General features: G+C 42.5%; 1 long non-coding RNA gene across 3 annotated transcripts; it reads right to left on the bottom strand.

Annotated features, from left to right (window-relative positions):
- Positions 1-5442: 5442 nt before the first annotated feature.
- LOC122233256 lies at positions 5443-10608 on the bottom strand. Of its 3 annotated transcripts, XR_006210789.1 has the most exons (5): positions 10483-10608; positions 10361-10419; positions 9785-9912; positions 9594-9686; positions 5443-6205 (listed from the first exon to the last, which is right to left on the bottom strand). It is a non-coding gene; the product is annotated as an uncharacterized LOC122233256 (long non-coding RNA). The 3 variants fall into 3 exon arrangements; XR_006210790.1 differs by lacking the exon at positions 10361-10419 and having other exon boundaries at positions 10525-10608; XR_006210791.1 differs by lacking the exons at positions 10361-10419; positions 10483-10608 and adding an exon at positions 10444-10477.
- Positions 10609-21010: the final 10402 nt, after the last annotated feature.

Here is a 21010-nt window from a genome sequence, read left to right as displayed (position 1 = left end):
AAAGGCTAGCATGAATCTTCACAGGTACAGAAGTAAGCTTCAGGTATACTCTTTGTGATGGAATGATTTGATTGTACAGCATAACCAGTTTTGTAGCTGCTGTTTTGTAGTGCCAGGTTGAAAGTTTGTTCAGAGGGAGACAAAGGAATATTTAAGTGCATCGTTTTTCCATTATAGTTCCAAAGACATTGTGTTGATTTTTCATAAGATTAGCAAAAGTAACACAGTTATTTTACATCTCTTCAATTGCTAGTGAAGATGTCATTTTTCTCAGTACGTGAGGATCTACCACCTGTATTTTATCTGCACAGTTATTTTTGCATACTTTCTGTGTATATTTGGGTACTAACCTTTTATCAGTTCTCACTCTCTCCCATTCTGTTCCTTTCCTTTTAATATTTTATATTATATATTCATAGTATCATAGAATGTTGGTTCCTAGTGGTATACTCAGCAAGTATTGATGAAGACATCAAGACTCAAACTTGTTGAGTTTGAACTGGCAGGGGCTTTGAAGCCTTCTAGTTGAGGAACCTAAGCATTTATGTGTAGAAAATGAGGCTCAGAGTAGTTCAGTGACTTATCCAAGGTAAGGGCTGGTGAATAAAGAACATTGAATTAGACCTCATTATCCAGTAAAGTCCTAGCCACCACTTCAAAATTTCTCAAACCCCAGAGCTGGGTTTCTCAACCTAAGGCCATTAATTTTTGGGCCAAATTGGCTAGATAAATCTTGGTTGTAGGCTAGATAAATCTGTCCTATGCACTTCAGAATGTTTAGCAGCATCCATGGCCTCTCTCCTCTAGAAATACAGTAACAAATGCCCCCATATTTTATTTGTAGCAACCAAAAATATCTCTAGACATTGGCAAGTGTCCCCTGAGGGACAAAGTTGCCCCCTGTTGAGAGCCACTGCTCTAGCAGGAGCTAAATACTTCTTAGGCTTTGTGGGGTGTGGTGAGCTTCCTCTGCAGAAGTTTAGAGCTAGAGCCTGGCACTCTCTCTGGCAGCGAGAGGTCATGGACAAACCCAGCAAGTTGCCCCATTCTAACTCTCCAGAGCTGGGAGTATGGATGCTGAGAACTCCTATCTCATTATGATGGCTCTGAGTCAACCTTTATTCCACAAGGCTCACAAAAGGGCTGAACTGGCAGGCAGGGAATGGGCAGGGAAGAAGTGTGGTCAGCACACTTATTGCAGGCGAGGCTTCTGGCTAAGATAGAGGCATCGTTCAGACCCCAGGAGAGTGACACAGGTAGAGTACAGAATAGGCCTTCCCAATAGGTGTGTGAGATCAGTACCACGGACAGCTCCCGAGACAGAGGGTTTCAAATCCCAGATTGAAAGGGATGAAAGGAGTCCCTTCAAGCACAGGTAGTTTGGATCTGAATACCCTTTCCCTGCTTCATGAAGAATTGTCTGCTCTTTAACGATAATGTCCAATATATATGTTACTAAGATAACGTTCACAACTATATTATGAGATTGCTACTATAATACTAATGTTACAGAAATTGGAAGCAGGCTTAGAGATTCCCTTGCCCCATGTTATACAGCTAGAAAATTGCAGCCTTCACAGCAGGACTGAGGATACTGGCTTTAATGCTTACTCTTTCCCTAATGCCTCTTCCAGGAAAAAGAAAAAAGGGGGAAAGGAAAATTAAAGTGATGTGTTGAAGATGGTAGATTGTACTAGCGTCCTTCCCAACCTCCTCTACCTTGGATCCCTCAGGAAAGCAGAGGAATATATTGAGTGGGACCCTCCTTTGCCCCTTATGCATTAAGTGTAAGCACATCCTCATGAAGGCATGTAAGCCAGCCCTTCATGTCTTTATCTCCATTTTAGATAACGAATGTTTCAATGACCCATTCCAGTTCTCTGTTAAACCAGGAGTATGATATGTAACATGTCCATTTGATATCTCTTTGCCCATTATGGGCACTATTGGCTGTACAATGTGTTCCTTGAACTGAAGAACTATAACTTAGCAGTCCAAATTGGTACAGTCCTTTCTGTTCCAGCCCCTTTTTAGTACTCTGAGCATTTTCATCTGCTACTGGGTATGTGAAGCTTAGTCTAGTGTCTACTCTTGTCAGGATGCTTTTGTAGTCTCCAGGGCTACCAGCATGAATTTGACTTGCCAGCTATGAATGGAGCCTTCCTCCTGAGAAATCTACCCTATAGCTTTCTGCAGTCTCTCTCTTGCTAATAGGCAGCACTTTTGGCATTTTGTGCATCACAGGGTGCAAAAGAAATATGTCAGCAGTCAGCCCATCTCTGCATTGCTGCAGTACCGTCCTGATGGCCAACTCAACTGAGTGCACCAGAATATTGGCTTGCCAGTTCCATTCACCTTACAGTCCTGAAAGAGGGTTCTTCTGATGGGTATTGACAAATCTTACTTTTATGCACTTCTTAAATTCCCGTAGTGATCTCCCTAGGACTCTGCCCCATACTGGCATTTTTTTTTTACTTGTCTAATTTTCCACTGCTCATCTTCCTAGCCACATGGACAGGCCATTAGCTACCATCCATGAGTTGGTAAAGACCCAAACACAGGGTAAACAATATGCAGTTCAGCCTACTGAGCTGATTTGTTCTTACTTTCTTCTGAGTGTTGGTCTCCAAACATGATGCTATTTGTTCAACTTGGAACTGACATCTATAAACCAAGCAACTCTTTGTTAGTCAATAGAGACATATTCATAGGGCATTTCCCATGTGGTCATGGAATCCAGCAGCTCCTCAGCTGCTTCCAAAGTCAGTGTTAGGGGAAAAGAGGTTATCTGCTTGTGAATATGATGAGTACTTCCTTGCATGCCCCAGTAGCACGTTCCTGCATAAACCTTTTCCATTTTATTCTGGCTACTGCCCTCCACATTAAAGTTTTTCTCCAACATCACTCAACACATTTGTGGGTGTTTCAAGTTTCAATTATTTTATGTCCTTTATAGGGAAGTTTCAATTAAGCAAGCAAGTAATTGTCTCTCAAATGGTTTACATTGTACCACAGTATCCAGAAATTTTCTGGTTCCAGATCTCAGTGGTTGCTGCTGGGTGGCACTCATAGGCTTTTGCCATCAGTCCCAGTCTGTGGCCCACACAAGTCTACTCTATGGAAAATTTTTAGTACCAGAACTCCAGTTTCTAACATGTCACTATCAAGGGATAAGCTTTTTGTCCACCAGGTATCCTTTTTTTAAAAAAATTTTAATGTTTTTATTATTCTAGAAGCTTTATTCTTGATACAAAAGACTTTATGGGCAACATTCTGTTAAATATTGATCATAACTGCATGGTGATACAAAGATGAGATTCAAAGTTTATAACTTTTTCTATAGAATACATGCATTTTCCTAGGCACATATACTAAAACCCATTAAATATTAATCTAAAATACATTATTAACAACATAATATGTGCAACACGTGTACTAATTTTCTCGAGATACCTTATGTAGAAAACCCAAACTCCCTTTTTTAAAAATTCCATTTCAGGGGCACCTGGGTGGCTCAGTCAGTTGAGCATCCGACTTCGGCTCAGGTCATGATCTTGTGGTTTGTGGGTTCAAGCCCCGCTTGGGGCTCTGTGCTGACAGCTCAGAGCCTGGAGCCTGCTTCCGATCCTGTGTCTCCCTCTCTCTCTGCCCCTCCCCCACTCTCACTTTGTCTCACTCTGTCTCTCAAAAATAAATATTAAAAAATTTAAAAAATAAAAATAAAAATAAACAAACAAATAAATAAATAAAAATTCCATGTCAATCTAAAGTTTTGCCTTAATCCCATCAGTTACTGCATCCCCCTATCTTCCCAATCTGATCTAAACCCACCACTAGGACTTCAACAGATTTGGAATCAGTGCATTGGGTTCCTATGCCGATGAGTCTCAGAAGCTTCTTCTCCACTCCTTGGCCCTTTTACCCACACAAGTGCATATGGCTTTGGATCTCAAGTCAGGGACTGGGCCAAGGGACCTTGGCTCTCTGTCAATCCTTATCTTGATTAGTTTGTAGAATCATTGCCCCAGGCTATTTTAGGTCAGGCATTTCCTTGTCATCTTTGCCTTCTGGCTTTTAAAATTCTTCCAAACTGGGGAAAATAGAGATTTATTTAGGGCCCTTTAATGTTGGGGGACCAGTAGGGCTTCCTTCCAATATGCTGCATTAAGACTTTTGTTTTGACTCCACCAATGACCCCTTTATTCGCCCCTTAAAAAAAATCTTTTATCAGGGTTGAAATTCATATAGCATACAACTCAAGTGTACAATTCAGTGGTATTTTGCTTGTGAAACTTTTTATATTGTATTTATATTGTGAAACTATCAGCTCTTTCTAGTTTAGATATTTCATCACCCCATAAAAATACCGGGTATCCATTAGACAGTCACTCTTCATCCCTCCATTCCCCCATCCCCTGGTAAACTCTAATCTCTCCTTCTCTATGGATTTACTGATTCTGAATAGATTATATAAAGGAATCATGTATGAACTTTTGTGTCTGGCCTCTTCCATGTAGCATAATGTTTTTGAGGTTCATAGTTGTAGTGTGCATCAATACTTCATCTCTTTATGGCTGAATAGTATTCCACTGAATGGATATACCACAATTTGTGTATCCATTCATCCACTGATGGACATTTGGGTTGTTTCCACCTTTTGGCCATTATGAATCATGCTGCCGTAAACACATATATACAAGTCTCTGTGCTGATATTTGTTCTCGCTTCTCTTTGGTACATACGTAGGGATGGGCCTGCTGGATTATATGGTAATTCTATGATTAACATTTTGAGAAACAGCCAAACTGTTTCCACAGTGGCTGTACCATTTTACATGCCCACCAGAAATGTTATTCATTTCTTGATGACTCTTCAAAGATTTCCATTCTGCTGGAATGATTCCCTTAGCTCTCTCTTGTCACTCACTCTAATTTCTATAGCCATCTGTTGTTTCACCATAACTTTTCCCTTTGGTAGCAGCTCTGATGCTAGAAGTTATAGCTTTTTAATCAGTCAAAGCCCATGCTTGGCCCAGCATTAGAATCTGTCCCAAACTCTTCTTTATTTTCATCTTAGCTATAGCAATAGCCAAGGGATTGTATATTTAGCTTGTATCTCATTTTGCATTTCCTTATGTATCCAGTGAGCTAACTGCATGGGAGTTGGATCTATTGTTTCTAAATTACACTGGTAATTTTTATCTCTAGTAACTGATAGCAGTGCAGCTGTAATTTCATACCATAGGTGACCCACTGGTCATTCAGAAACCAAAGGTTCATCAAATCCTGCCCCCTCATGTACCCAAATCATGCTTTTGCTATGTGTCACTGAGCCAGGGTTGTTTTAATGAATCCCACTCCACATACCTACTAAATTTTGGGGTTCCCAAGACCAGCTTCAGGTTTTGTAATTAATTAGGACTTACAGAACTCAGAAAAGCTGTTATACTCACATTATGGTTTATTACAGTGAAAGGATACAGACTAAGATCAGCAAAGGGAAGAGGTGCATAGGGCATGGTCCAGGAGAGTTCCAGATATGAGGTTCTAGTTATCCTCTCCCAATGGGATAGTGTGGGTGGTGCATCCTCCCAGCACCAACGCATGGCAGTATGCATGGAGTACCGCCAACTAGGGAAGCCCACCTAAGCCTTGGTGTCCAGGGATTTTATTAGAGATCAGCCATGTGAACATAGGTGATCACCAGCAAGGCTGACTTCTGTCTCTAGCTCCTCCAGGAGTCAAGCTGATACCACATAGCCCAAGGCCCCCAACATAAATCACTTTGTTAGTGTAGACTATCTGACATGGCCCAAGGCCCTAGGTAAACATATCAAGCAGGAAATTCCACAGGTTTAGAGGTTACATACTACGAATTGGGGGCATGAGCAAAACCTTCCTTTGGACAAGGTTAATTCTTCACTCTGCACACAGTAATTCATTGACCAGTCATACGTCACCACCAATTCTCTCTACACCACTATCACCAGTCAATTCTAATCCAACTGAACACTATCCCATGGAGATCAACTTCAGACAAGCTCTCCTGGCTTTCCTCTTCTTTCCCAAACTTGTCAGGAATTGGAATGCTGAAGTCTGCGAATGTCAGCCTCACCAAAAGAGGAAAGCATGTCTTCTAAGCTCAGTTTTCACATCAGGAAGAAGTTAGTGGACATGGCTTTACAGCATATCCATGGTCATGTGTCCTGGAAAAAAATAGCGAGAAAAAAACCCCAATACTCCTTAACCATAATCAAGAGGCATTTCAAGAGTCAGCAATCATGGAAGGTAAAAAAAAAAAAAAAAAAAAAAAAAAAAGAAAAGAAAAGAAAAGAAAAGAAAAATAGCCATTCTGAGTATACATAAGGCTCAAGGGACCAAAGCATGTCCCCAACCTCAAAGAATGTGAGTTTACCAAGTCTGGTTCAGCCACATTTCATGAATATCTGAGTTTCCTCTTTAGGAAAAAAAAAATATCAAAGAATTTAGGAATTTGGGGGGTCAAGAAGATCAAAGAAATAGTCAAGTTCAAACAGCACCATGCTCCTTAAGAACGACTGGGAGACTTTGGGAGACTGTGTCTGGAAAACTGCCATAAGGTAGATGAGATCTACGTGACTTAGGGACTTCAATAAGCAAGCCACACCAGTAACCATGTGGCTTGTAAGATCTGGGGAAACCATGCTTTAAAGAGCAGCTTCTTGCTTACATTAATCTCCCATCAGGCGCAGAATCCCAGCCCTCGCCCCAGGCCAGTCTGATTGCATTGCCCCTAACCTCAGAATGGCCTGGCTCCCACTGTCTCTGAGTCTCATCCCCAGAGCAAGGCCAATCAGGACCTGCAGCTTCCCAGATGCTTGTTGCCAACGGGGTAGCCAGAGAAAGCAGCCAGCATCAGCGGGCACACACTAAGCTTTAGGCTGCCAGAAAGAGCCAGAAAAAGGATGTGGCCCCAAGAGCTGAGAGAGAGGATCCTATGTGACTTGATGAAGGAGAGCACACACGTTGGGAGGCAGAATGGACTGTGGGGCACCCATGTCATAAGAAAAAGCCACCCTGCCCAGGCCAGTAAGATCCTTGTTTGCAGGATTCTGCCAGTCCTGCCATAGAGCACACAGGTTCCTTCCAAATGAACCTGAGTAAAAAGATAATAAGCTATTTTCAGTGGCTTTAGTCCCAGTTAAAAAAAAAAAAAAAAGGCAAGGGACAAGAAGGCCTACTGCAAAAACCCATGGCAGTACCAGCTACTGCGCTAAGTACAAGCCCAGATGAAGACGATGTGGACATTGTGGACCCTGGGGAATCCTGGACCTTGGGGCGCGTGCTGACCTTGGAGCTGACCCTAGGGAAACAAGATGGATGAAAGTGGAGATTTCCAATATGCAAGGAAAGGCAGCACAAGGAGGAAATCCAGGCCTAGGAAGAGCTTTTAGACTGGAATTCCTAATTCCTGTTATCTACAAGGCTCCCTCCTACCCAGACCGAAGGAGAGGGATGCGTGTGGCCTTATGCAACCGTCAAGCGGTCTCTGAGGCCAGAACATCCTTGAGCAGAGGCATCGGCAACCATGAGAGAGGCCGCCACAAAAGTCAGATTCGATGCTCCGTCAGACTGAGTCAGGTTTAGTCTACTTCTACAGTCCTCAGGGGGCTTCTGCACTGAGCCACAAGCTCGGACCCAGGAAACCGGGTTCCTCAGGCCACTTTCCCCAACTGGGCCAGGCTTCCCTTTGGGCGATGGTTTTTCCAGCAAGTTAGGTGGAAATTCTTCCTTATTTCCTGTGCATAGAAATATCTCTAGAAGTAGCATTTGCACGTACTTGGTCAAAAATCAAATAGCCTTGATATTAGCATCCTTTGAAGAGGATGGTCTCTTTCCCATGAGCAAAATATTTTACGGTTTCTTAATATATGTATTTCTTCTAACAGCTGAGTGCTGTCTTCTGTCTATGCTGTGTTCAGGATAGGAGTTTAGGGTAGCCCAGACTGTAGGCTCAGAGAACAAAAGAGGTGAGCTTTGACTCTTCCTGAGGGCCGTCTTTGGCTTCTCAAAGGTGACCAGGGGTGCAGAGAGAGAGATCAACAGAGGTGGCCCGCATCTACACATCCACACCTACTCCAAGGCACAATTAGTTTAAAATTTCTTTTTTTTCTTATATGAGAACAACTGAAAATACTATATAACTGTCAGCAGCTTCTCTCTGTGAGAGCATAAGACTCATCTAAAGACACAGATAAACCAGACTTTGTCCTGCTTTCTCACCCACCTTTCACTTCCTACAGCTGGGAAGGGGCGTGTGTGGCCAGATTGCAAAGAACGGACGCAACCGGCATTCCCCTTCAGCTTTCAAGATGGGTGAGGAACAAGTCACTTTCCATTTCACACAGTTTGGAGGAGCTGGGGGCGAAAGGGCCTGCTTTCTCCATGGCAGGAGAAAACAGTCCCCTGATGAGGGACAGCAGGCAGCTGTCCTCAAGAGCCCTGGCCATCCTCCTGGAGGCCTGACACCTGCAGCGGGTCCCCTCCTCCACCCTCCCGTCCTCTTAGCACAGAAGGGACCAGAAACACCAGCTCTATGGTGTGAGGTGGGGATCAGACAGGGAGGTGGCCGTGGCAGCTCCTCCCCACCTGGCCAAAAGACAGGTGTCTCTTACTCCATGACCTGTTGAAGATTCTGGAACACCCTTTCCTCTGCCAGCCCAGTGTGAGGGCCACAGGATGTGACTATGTGAGGAGTGACCTGGGCCGGCTGAAGTAAACTCCCCAGGTCTGGGGTGGGGGTTGGAGGAGGGTGAGGCAGGACCCTTTACTCCTCTTCCTCTCCCTGACGAGAGAGAAAGAGTGGGGAGAGCAGGAAAAGGTCTTCTTAGCAAAACCAAGAGTGAGGAGCACATGACATTGACAGCTTTACAAGGAATCTCAACATACCCACAAGGAGTGCAGGTTACTTTCCAGCACTGCAGTGGGGACCTACTTCAAAGCCGGGAACACATACTTGAAGTCTACTTCTGCACAGCCCCCATCCCCCTGCCGACCTCACCCCCAGCGGGGAGCTGGGACAGGAGCAATGTCTACTGCCATATGGACAGACGAGGTGCTGGGTGAGCACTGAAGGGGTGAGGGAGGGGGTACCCTGTGGTGGGTTCCAGGCTGAGCCGCCCAGTCCTAGAATCAGGCTCAGGTGCTGTGTTGGTGTCTGCCATGTCTGTGGTCTAACTCTGGACATGACAATGAGCAACGAGGTCTCCCGCTGAGCGCGGACGTTGGGGGGAAAGGAAGCCCTTGCCATGTAGACTCTTCACGTTGGCTGGCTTGATGGCATGACTAGCAGGTCAAAAGGGCCAGTCAGCACTCATGGGTGAGAGTATTCCCCTTGCAGCCACACAGAGTGCCTTGGGGAAGTGAGGCAGAGAGTGAGGAAATGGGTTTGGCTGGCAAAGCCACCTGCTGGTGAATGACAAGGACACCGTGGAGTACGGGGCTCCTTCTTGCAAAGAGCATGTGGTCCTCCATTTGAGCATAAAGACAGCACCCGCAGGGCACTGTTTTCAGGCTGGGATATCCCTCTCTGGTAAGTGTCCTTGCCCTCCTTACACTGTTCCTTGTGACGTTGTGCAGGCTCTCGTCCCCGGTGCAAACAGTTGTCCTTCGGGATGGGGGAGTCCTCTGTGATCCCCCTGTGCTGATCTGTGTGGGGTTTAGGAACAAAATAGGCCATGGGTATTTGTTACGCCTTTGGTTTTACTTTGAACTCGACAATGAGGTCTCCCCACTGAGTGCGATACCTAGAGGAAGGGAGGCCTCCTTTCACGGAGACTCTTCACATTGGCTGGCTGGACGGCGTCATCGCAGGTCAAAAGGATCCGCCAGCCATCAGTGGTGAAAATGTTCCACTTGCCGCCGCACAGAGCACCTTGGGGAAAATGAGGCAGACAGCGAAGAAAAGGTTTGGGCAGCATGAGTGGTAAGAGAGGAAGAAGGAAGGGAAAAGAATGATCAGTCCACGTAAAGGATCGGCATGCCCACGAAACACAACCTCACACACACACCCATGTGCGCACACACCCCTCCACGACGTATCTCCTTGAGGATATGTGTTGCCATCTCTGAAGCGTTTGCATCGGATTTGCATTTAAGCCCAAGAAAAATGTGTGCCTACTCGTCCAGCCTGGGCATCGCCCTCTCTGGGAACAGGGGGTCCGTGCCTGCGTTCCTTCTAACCCCACTTGGTGACAATGGGCAGGGTCTTGTCAATAGGCAGAGTGCCCCCGGGGGAGCTGAGGTGCCATGTTGTGGTCTCTGCATGTTCGCTTAGAATTGTGGAATCTCTGGCCACTAGGAAAAGGCCGCTCCTAACTCACTATTTGCGCAGCCCGGGAGGGACTCGGAGCCTGGGCGGTGGCCCCACGCGCAGCGGGACCTGCAGCCAACCACGCCCGGCTACCCGCCTGGGAAGTGTCACCGCATCGCCCGGCCCCAGGACCTGCAGCCAACCACGCCCGGCTACCCGCCTGGGAAGTGTCACCGCATCGCCCGGCCCCAGGACGCCGCGCTTCTGGCACCCAGTGTGACACCAGTTCGTCCCGAAGCGAGTCGCGACGCCCTCTGCTGGCGGTTGGTGAGCAGCGGAAGACGCGCTGCATCGCGGTTTAGTGGGGGCCGCGCGCCCCCTCGCGGCCATCTCTGGGACTCCCGGAAATTCTCCAGGCCCGATTCCCGCAGACCATTCAGTGGATGGTCCAAGGGACGCTCGGCTACGGAATTGCTTGTTCTCCTTCCAGGGACATGCCTTGGAGCCGTGGTTTGGAAAACAAGAAAACCTTTATGCCTTTGAGATATCTGGAAAGGATCTCTTCTAAGTCATGCCATAATGTCAGGACCGACTTCAAGTTTCATGAGAAAAAGAGGGGATACCAAATCCAGAAGACACAGGCACCTGTTTCCGCCTTGGGAACAATTTTCAACCTGCTGGATAGAGACTAGAGCGCTGCCTGCATTGGACCATTCTGGATAAATTGCTCTCTAGCTTTGTTATAATCAGGAACGACTGGCCCAGAAGGTGGAAGTAGAAAATCTTCAGGTTTGCACCTGTTTAGAATTGTCGAGAGACACTTCCAAGAACTCAGCAGCTATCTGCAGCAGAAGGAATATCGCCAGTTATTTGGCAGTTCGTCAGGGGACACATTGAAGTACGCTTTTCTGTATTTAACAAATCCTGAAGAAAAAAAATCAGAAAATAAAAAAAATTAGAACTCGTAACGCTCTTAATTTTATTAAAGTTTGCTAAGCACAAAAAGGCAACTGCCCTTGTTTTTATTTTTTGTTTTGTTTTGTTTTGTTTTTTGAGAGAGTGTGAGTGGGGGAGAGGCATAGGGAGAGAGAATCTTGAGCAGCCTCCATACTAATGTGAAGCCCAACAAAAGGCTCGATCCCACGACCCTGAGATCATGACCCGAGCTGAAATCAAAAGTTGGACACTCAACTGGCTAAGCTACCCAGGTGCCACTGTCCTTGTATTTCTGCATCAACTCTAAAATCCCAGAAGCCCAAATTGTGCTCATACATCTTCAGTTTCCACAAGAGAGTTTAGAGAGAACAACATGATCTGTATTTCTTAAATAACTTTATGATTTACATTTACCATTTGCCTTTGCAAATCTTCAGGGAGTATTTGCTATTTTCGCAATCTGAAGTAACTTCTTTATGGAGAACTCCGTTTGGGGTACTACTTTGTTTTTTTGTTGTGTTTTGGTTTTTTGCTTTACATCCAAATTAGTTAGCATATAGTGCAACCTTGATTTCAGGAGTAGATTCCTTAGTGCCCCTTACCCATTTAGCCCATCCCCCCTCCCACAACCCCTCCTGTAACCCTCAGTTTGTTCTCCATATTTAAGAGTCTCTTTTGTTTTGTCCCCCTCCCCGTTTTTTTTTATTTTTGTTTCCCTTCCCTTATGTTCATCTGTTTTGTCTCTTAAAATCCTCATATGAGTGAAGTCATACGATATTTGTCTTTCTCTGACTAATTTCACTTAGCATAATACCCTCCAGTTCTGTCCATGTAGTTGAAAATGGCAAGATTTCATTCCTTTTGATTGTTGAGTGATACTCCATTGTATATATATACCACATCTTCTTTATCCATTCATCCATTGATGGACATTTGGGCTCTTTCCATACTTTGGCTATTGTTGATAGTGCTGCTATAAACATGGGGGTGCATGTGTCCCTTCGAGACAGCATACCTGTATCCCTTGGATAAATACCTAGTAGTGCAATTCCTGGGTTGTAGGGTAGTTCTGTTTTTAGTTTTTTGGGGAACCTCCGTACTGTTTTCCAGAGAGGCTGTACCAGCTTGCATTCCCACCAACAATGCAAAAGATATCCTCTTTCTCCGCATCCTCGCCAACATCTGTTGTTGCCTGAGTTGTTAATGTTAGCCATTCTGACAGGTGTGAGGTGGTATCTCATTGTGGTTTTGATTTGTATTTCCCTGATGATGAGTGATGCTGACCATTTTTTTCATGTGTTGGTTGGCCATTTGGATGACTTCTTTGGAGAAGTGCCTATTCATGTCTTTTGTCCATTTCTTCATTGGATTATTTGTTTTTTGGATGTTGAATTTGATAAGTTCTTTATAGATTTTGGATACTAACCCTTTATCCGATATGTCATTTGCAAATATCTTCTCCCATTCTGTTAGTTGCCTTTTAGTTTTGCTGATTGTTTCCTTGACTGTGCAGAAGCTTTTTATTTTGATGAGGTCCCAGTAGTTCATTTTTGCTTTTGTTTCCCTTGCCTCTGGAGACATATTGAGTAAGAAGTTGCTGCAGCCAAGGTCAAAGAGGTTTTTGCCTGCTTTCTCCTCGAGAATTTTGATGGCTTCTTGTCTTATATTTGGGTCTTTCATCCATTTTGAGTTTTTCTGTATGGTGTAAGAAAGTGGTCCAGGTTCATTTTTTTGCATGTCGCTGTCCAGTTTTCCCAGCACCGCTTGCTGAAGAGACTGTCTTTATTCCATTGGATATTCTTTCCTGCTTTATCAAAGATTAGTTGACCATATGTTTTGGGGTCCATTTCTGGGTTCTCTGTTCTGTTCCATTGATTTGAGTGTCTGTTCTTGTACCGGTACCATACTGTCTTGATGATTACAGCTTTGTAATACAGCTTGAAATCCAGGATTGTGATACCTCTTGCTTTGGTTTTCTTTTTCAAGATTGCTTTGGCTATTTGGGGTCTTTTCTGGTTCCATACAAATTTTAGGATTGTTTCATCTGGCTCTGTGAAGAATGCTGATGTTATTTTGATAGGTGTTGCTGTGAATATGTAGATTGCTTCGGGTAGTATTGACATTTTAACAATATTTGTTCTTCCCATCCAGGAGCATGGAATATTTTTCCATTTTTTGGTGTCTTCTTCAATTTCTTTCTTAGCTTTCTATTGTTTTCAGGGTATAGATTTTTCACCTCTTTGGTTAGATTTAGTCCTAGGTATTTTATGGGTTTTGGTGCAATTGTAAATGGGATCGATTCCTTGATTTCTCTTTCTGTTGCTTCGTTGTTGGTGTATAGGAATGCAACTGATTTCTGTGCATTGATTTTATATCCTGCAACTTTGCTGAATTCATGAATCAGTTCTAGCAGCTTTTTGGTGGAATCTTTTGGGTTTCCCATATAGAGTATCATGTCATCTGCAAAGAGTGAAAGTTTGACCTCCTCCTGGCCTGTTTGGATGCTTTTATTTCTTTGTGTTGTCTGATTGCTGAGGCTAAGACTTCCAATACTATTTTGAAGAACGGTGGTGAGAGTGGACATACCTGTCTTGTTCCTGGCCTTAGGGGGAAAGCTCTCAGTTGTTCCCCATTGAGGATGATATTAGTGTTGGGTCTTTTGTTTATTATCTCGATGTATGATCCTCCTATCCCTACTTTCTTGAGGGTTTTTTTTAAAGAAAGGATGCTGTATTTTGTCAAATGCTTTCTCTACATCTGTTGAGAGGATCATATGGTTCTTGTCTTTCTTTCTTTCTTTCTTTCTTTCTTTCTTTCTTTCTTTCTTTCTTCTTTTTTTAGATGTTTTGTTTATTTTTGAGACAGAGAGAGACAGAGTACGAGTGGGGAAGGGGCAGAGAGAGAGAGGGAGTCACAGAATCCGAAGCAGGCTCCAGGCTTTGAGCTGTCAGTACAGAGCCCGACGTGGGGCTTGAACTCATGAACTATGAGATCATGACCTGAGCCAAAGTCGGACACTTAACCAATTGAGCCAACCAGGTGCCCCAGGTTCTTGTCCTTTATTTTATTGATGTGATGAATCACAGTGATTGTTTTTTGGATATTGAACCAGCCCTGCATCCCAGGTATAAATCCCACTTGGTCGTGGTGAATAATTTTTTTTAGCATATTGTTGGATCCGGTTGGCTAATATCTTGTTGAGGATTTTTGCATCCATGTTCATCAGGGAAATTGGTCTATAGTTCTCCTTTTTAGTGGGGTCTTTGTCTGGCTTTGGAATCAAGGCAATGCTGGCTTCATAAAAAGAGTTTGGAAGTTTTCCTTCCATTTCTATTTTTTGGAACAGCTTCAAGAAAATAGGTGTTAACTCTTCCTTAAATGTTTGGTAGAATTCCCCTGGGAAGTCATTTGACCCTGGACTCTTGATTTTTGGGAGATTTTTGATTACTAATTTGATTTCTTTACTTGTTATGGGTCTGTTCAAATTTTCTATTTATTCCTGTTTCAGTTTTGGTAGGGTATATGTTTCTAGGAATTTGTCCATTTCTTCCAGATTGCCCATTTTATTGGTGTATAATTGCTCATAATATTCTCTTATTATTGTTTTTATTTCTGCTGTGTTGATTGTGATCTCTCCTCTTTTATTCTTGATTTTATTTATTTGGGTCCTTTACTTTTTCTTTTTGATCAAACTGGCTAGCAGTTTATCAATTTTGTTAATTCGTTCAAAGAATCAGCTTCTGGTTTCATTGATCTGTTCTACTGTTTTCTTGGTTTAGATAGCATTAATTTCTGCCCTAATCTTGATTATTTTCTGTCTTCTGCTGGTTTTGGGTTTATTTGCTGTTCTTTTTCCAGTTCTTTAAGGTGTGAGTTAGGTTGTGGATCTGAGACCTTTCTTCCTTCTTTAGGAAGGCCTGGATTGCTATATACTTTCCTCTTATGACTGCCTTTGCTGCATCCCAGACGTTTTGGGTTGTGGTGTTATCATTTTCATTGGCTTTCATGTACTTTTTAATTTCCTCCTTAACTTCTTGCTTAGCCCATTCATTCTTTAGTAGGATATTCTTCAGTCTCCAAGTATTTGTTACCTTTCCAAATTTTTTCTTGTGGTTGATTTCGAGTTTCATAGTGTTGTGGTCTGAAAATATGCACGGTATGATCTTGATCTTTTTGTACTTGTTGAGGGCTGATTTGTGTCCCAGTATGTGGTCTATTCTGGAGAACGTTCCATGTGCACTGGAGAAGAATGTATATTCCGCTGCTTTAGGATGAAATGTTCTGAATATATCTGTTAAGTCCATCTGGTCCAGTGTGTCATTCAAAGCCATTGTTTCCTTGTTGATTTTCTGATTAGATGATCTGTCCATTGCTGTAAGTGAGGTGTTGAAGTCTCCTACTATTATGGTATTATTACCAATGAGTTTATGTTTGTGATTAATTGATATGTATTTGGGTGCTCTCACATTTGGAGCATAAATGTTACAATTGTTAGGGGGGTACCCCTTAATTATGTTATTTTTTAAAAATATATGAAATTTATTGTCAAATTGGTTTCCATACAACACCCAGTGCTCATCCCAAAACGTGCCCTCCTCAATACCCATCACTCACCCTCCCCATCCTCCCACCCCCCATCAGCCCTCAGTTTATTCTCAGTTTTTAAGAGTCTCTTATGCTTTGGCTCTCTCCCACTCTAACTTCCTTTTTTTTTACTTCCCCTCCCCCATGGGTTCCTGTTAAGTTTCTCAGGATCCACATAAGAGTGAACACATACGGTATCTGTCTTTCTCTGTATGGCTTATTTCACTTAGCATCACACTCTCCAGTTCCATCCACGTTGCTACAAAGGTCATATTTCATTCTTTCTCATTGCCACGTAGTACTCCATTGTGTATATAAACCACAATTTCTTTATCCATTCATCAGTTAATGGACATTTAGGCTCTTTCCATAATTTGGCTGTTGTTGAGAATGCTGCTATAAACATTGGGGTACAAGTGCCCCTATGCATCAGTACTCCTGTATCCCTTGAGTAAATTCCTAGCAGTGCTACTGCTGGGTCATAGGGTAGGTCTATTTTTAATTTTTTGAAGAACTTTCACACTGTTTTCCAGAGCGGCTGTACCAGTTTGCATTCCCACCAACAGTGCAAGAGGGTTCCCGTTTCTCCACATCCTCTCCAGCATCTATAGTCTCCTGATTTGTTCATTTTGGCCACTCTGACTGGCATGAGGTGATATCTGAGTGTGGTTTTGATTTGTATTTCCCTGATGAGGAGCGACATTGAGTATCTTTTCATGTGCCTGTTGGCCATCCGGATGTCTTCTTTAGAGAAGTGTCTATTCATGTTTTCTGCCCATTTCTTCACTGGATTGTTTGTTTTTCAGGTGTGGAGTTTGGTGAGCTCTTTATAGATTTTGGATACTAGCCCTTTGATATGTCATTTGCAAATAGCTTTTCCCATTCCGTTGGTTGCCTTTAGTTTTGTTGATTGTTTCCTTTGCTGTGCAGAAGCTTTTTATCTTCATGAGGTCCCAATAGTTCATTTTTGCTTTTAATTCCCTTGCTTTTGGGGATGTGTCAAGTAAGAAATTGCTGCGGCTGAGGTCAGAGAGGTTTTTTTCCTGCTTTCTCCTCTAGGGTTTTGATGGTTTCCTGTCTCACATTCAGGTCCTTTATCCATTTTGAGTTTATTTTTGTGAATGGTGTGAGAAAGTGGTCTAGTTTCAACCTTCTGCCTGTTGCTGTCCAGTTCTCCCAGCACCATTTGTTAAAGAGACTGTCTTTTTTCCATTGGATATTCTTTCCTGCTTTGTCAAAGATTAGTTGGCCCTACTTTTGTGGGTCTAGTTCTGGGGTTTCTATTCTATTCTATTGGTCTATGTGTCTGTTTTTGTGTCAATACCATGCTGTCTTGATGATGACAGCTTTGGAGTAGAGGCTAAAGTCTGGGATTGTGATGCCTCCTGCTTTGGTCTTCTTCTTCAAAATTACTTTGGCTATTCAGGGCCTTTTGTGCTTCCATATGAATTTTAGGGTTGCTTGTTCTAGCTTCGAGAAGAAAGCTGGTGCAATTTTGATTTGGATTGCATTGAATGTGCAGATAGCTTTGGGTAGTATTGACATTTTTTTTAACATTTATTTATTTTTGAGACAGAGAGAGAGCGAGCATGAACAGGGGAAGGTCAGAGAAAGAGGGAGACACAGAATCTGAAACAAGCTCCAGGCTCCGAGCTGTCAGCACAGAGCCTGATGCGGGGCTCGAACCCACGGACCACGAGATCATGACCTGAGCCAAAGTCGGACGCTCAACTGACCGAGCCACCCAGGCATCCCTTGACATTTTGACAATATTTATTCTTCCAACCCATGAGCACGGAATGTTTTTCCATTTCTTTATATCTTCTTCAATTTACTTCATAAGCTTTCTATAGTTTTCAGCATACAGATCTTTTACATCTTTGGTTAGATTTATTCGTAGGTATTTTATGATTCTTGGTGCAGTTGTGAATGGGATCAGTTTCTTTATTTGTCTTTCTGTTGCTTCATTATTAGTATATAAGAATGCAGCTGATTTCTGTACATTGATTTTGTCTCCTGCAACTTTGCTGAATTCATGTATCAGTTCTACCAGACTTTTGGTGGAGTCTATTGGGTTTTGCATGTATAAGATCATGTCATCTGCAAAAAGTGAAAGCTTGACTTCATCTTTGCCAATTTTGATGCCTTTGATTTCCTTTTGTTGTCTGATTGCTGATGCTAGCACTTCCAACACTGTTAAACAACAGCGGTGAGAGTGGACATCCCTGTCGTGTTCCTGATCTCAGGCGGAAAACTCTCAGTTTTTCCCCATTGACGATGATGTTAGCTGTGGGCTTTTCATAAATGGCTTTTATGATGTTTAAGTATGTTCCTTCTATCCTGACTTTCTCAAGGGTTTTTATTAAGAAAGGATGCTGGATTTTGTCAAATGCTTTTTCTGCATCGACTGACAGGATCATATGGTTCTTATCTTTTCTTTTATCAATGTGATGTATCACGTTGATTGATTTGCGAATGTTGAAGCAGCCCTGCATCCCAAGAATGAATCCCACTTGATCATGGTGAATAATTCTTTTTATATGCTGTTGAATTCGATTTGCTAGTATCTTATTGAGAATTTTTGCATCCATATTCATCAGGGATATTGGCCTGTAGTTCTTTTTTTACTGGGTCTCTGTCTCGTTTAGGAATCAAAGTAATACTGGCTTCATAGAATGAGTCTGGAAGTTTTCCTTCCCTTTCTATTTTTTGGAACAGCTTGAGAAGGATAGGTATTATCTCTGCTTTAAACGTCTGGTGGAACTCCCCTGGGAAGCCATCTGGTCCTGAACTCTTATTTGTTGGGAGATTTTTGATAACTGATTCAATTTCTTCACTGGTTATGGGTCTGTTCAAGCTGTCTATTTCCTCCTGATTGAGTTTTGGAAGTGTGTGGGTGTTTAGGAATTTGTCTATTTCTTCCAGGTTGTCCAGTTTGTTGGCATATAATTTTTCATAGTATTCCTTGATAATTGCTTGTGTTTCTGAGGGATTGGTTGTAATAATTCCATTTTCATTCATGATTTTATCTATTTCAGCCATCTCCCTTTTCTTTTTGAGAAGCCTGGCTAGAGGTTTGTCAATTTTGTTTATTTTTTCAAAATACCAACTCTTGGTTTCATTAATCTGTTCTACAGTTTTTTTTTTAGATTCTATATTGTTTATTTCTGCTCTAATCTTTATTATTTCTCTTCTTCTGCTGGGTTTAGGGTGTCTTTGCTGTTCTGCTTCTATTTCCTTTCGGTGTTCTGTTAGATTTTGTATTTGGGATTTTTCTTATTTCCTGAAATAGGCCTGGATGGCAATGTATTTTCCTCTTAGGACTGCCTTTGCTGCATCCCAAAGCATTTGGATTGTTGTATTTTCATTTTCATTTGTTTCCATATATTTTTTAATTTCTTCTCTAATTGCCTGGTTGACCCATTCATTCTTTATTAGGGTGTTCTTTAACCTCCATGCTTTTGGAGGTTTTCCAGACTTTTTCCTGTGGTTGATTTCAAGCTTCATAGCATTGTGGTCTGAAAGTGTGCATGGTATGATCTCAATTCTTTTATGCTTATGAAGGGCTGTTCTGTGACTCAGTATGTGATCTGTCTTGGAGAATGTTCCATGTGCCCTCGAGAAGAAAGTATATTCTATTGCTTTGGGATGCAGAGTTCTAAATATATCTGTCAAATCCATCTGATCAAATGTATCATTCAGGGCCTTTGTTTCTTTATTGACCGTGTGTCTAGATGACCTATCCATTGTTGTCAGTGGGGTGTTAAAGTCCCCTGCAATTACCACATTCTTATCAATAAGGTTGCTTATGTTTGTGAGTAATTGTTTTATATATTTGGGGGCTCCCGTATTCAGCGCATAGACATTTATAACTGTTAGCTCTTCCTGATGGATAGACCCTGTAATTATTATATAATGCCCTTCTTCATGCCTTTAATTTAAAGTCTAGTTTGTCTGATATAAGTATGGCTACTCCAGCTCTCTTTTGACTTCTAGTAGCATGATAAATAGTTCTCCATCCCCTCACTTTCAATCTAAAGGTGTCCTCAGGTCTAAAATGAGTCTCTTGTAGACAGCAAATAGATGGGTCTTGTTTTTTTTATCCATTCTGATACCCTATGTCTTTTGGTTGGCGCATTTAGTCCATTTACGTTCAGTGTTATTATAGAAAGATATGAGTTTAGAGTCATTTTGATGTCTGTAGGTTTCACGCTTGTAGCATTGTCTCTGGTACTTTGTCTCACAGGATTCCCCTTAGCATCTCTTGTAGGGCTGGTTTAGTGGTGATGAATTACTTCAGTTTTTGTTTATTTGGGAAGACCTTTATCTCTCCTTCTATTCTAAATGACAGATTTGCTGGATAAAGGATTCTTGGCTGCATATTTTTTCTGTTCATCACATGAAGAGTTCCTGCCATTCCTTTCTGGCCTCCCAAGTTTCAGTAGAGAGATCGGTCACGAGTCTTATAGGTCTCCCTTTATATGTTAGAGCATGTTTATCCCTAGCTGCTTTCAGAATTTTCTCTTTATCCTTGTATTTTGCCAGTTTCACTATGATAGGTCGTGCAGAAGATTGATTCAAGGTACGTCTGAAGGGAGTTCTCTGTGCCTCTTGGATTTCAATGCCTTTTTCCTTCCCCAGATCAGGGAAGTTCTCAGCTATTATTTCTTCAAGTATACCTTCAGCACCTTTCCCTCTCTCTTCCTCCTCTGGAATACCAATTATGCGTAGATTATTTCTCTTTAGTGCATCACTTAGTTCTCTAATTTTCCCCTCATACTCCTGGATTTTTTTATCTCTCTTTTTCTCAGCTTCTTCTTTTTCCATAATTTTATCTTCTAGTTCACCTATTCTCTCCTCTGCCTCTTTGATCTGAGCTGTGGTCGCCTCCATTTTATTTTGCAGCTCATTAATAGCATTTTTTAGCTCCTCCTGGCTGTTCCTTAGTCCCTTGATCTCTGTAGCAATAGATTCTCTGCTGTCCTCTATACTTTTTTCAAGCCCAGCAATTAATTTTATGACTATTATTCTAAATTCACTTTCTGTTATATTGTTTAAATCATTTTTGATCAGTTCGTTAGCTGTCGCTATTTCCTGGAGATTCTTTTGAGGGGAATTCTTCCATTTCGTCATTTTGGATAGTCCCTGGAGTGGTGCGGAACTGCAGAGCACTTCCCCTGTGCTGTCTTGAATAACTTGC

This window comes from Panthera tigris, chromosome D4 (assembly GCF_018350195.1).
Source record: "Panthera tigris isolate Pti1 chromosome D4, P.tigris_Pti1_mat1.1, whole genome shotgun sequence".
NCBI classification, from domain to species: domain Eukaryota; kingdom Metazoa; phylum Chordata; class Mammalia; order Carnivora; family Felidae; genus Panthera; species Panthera tigris.
The sequence above is the reverse complement of the archived record's forward strand: the minus strand, read 5'-3'. Positions and strand labels throughout refer to the sequence as shown.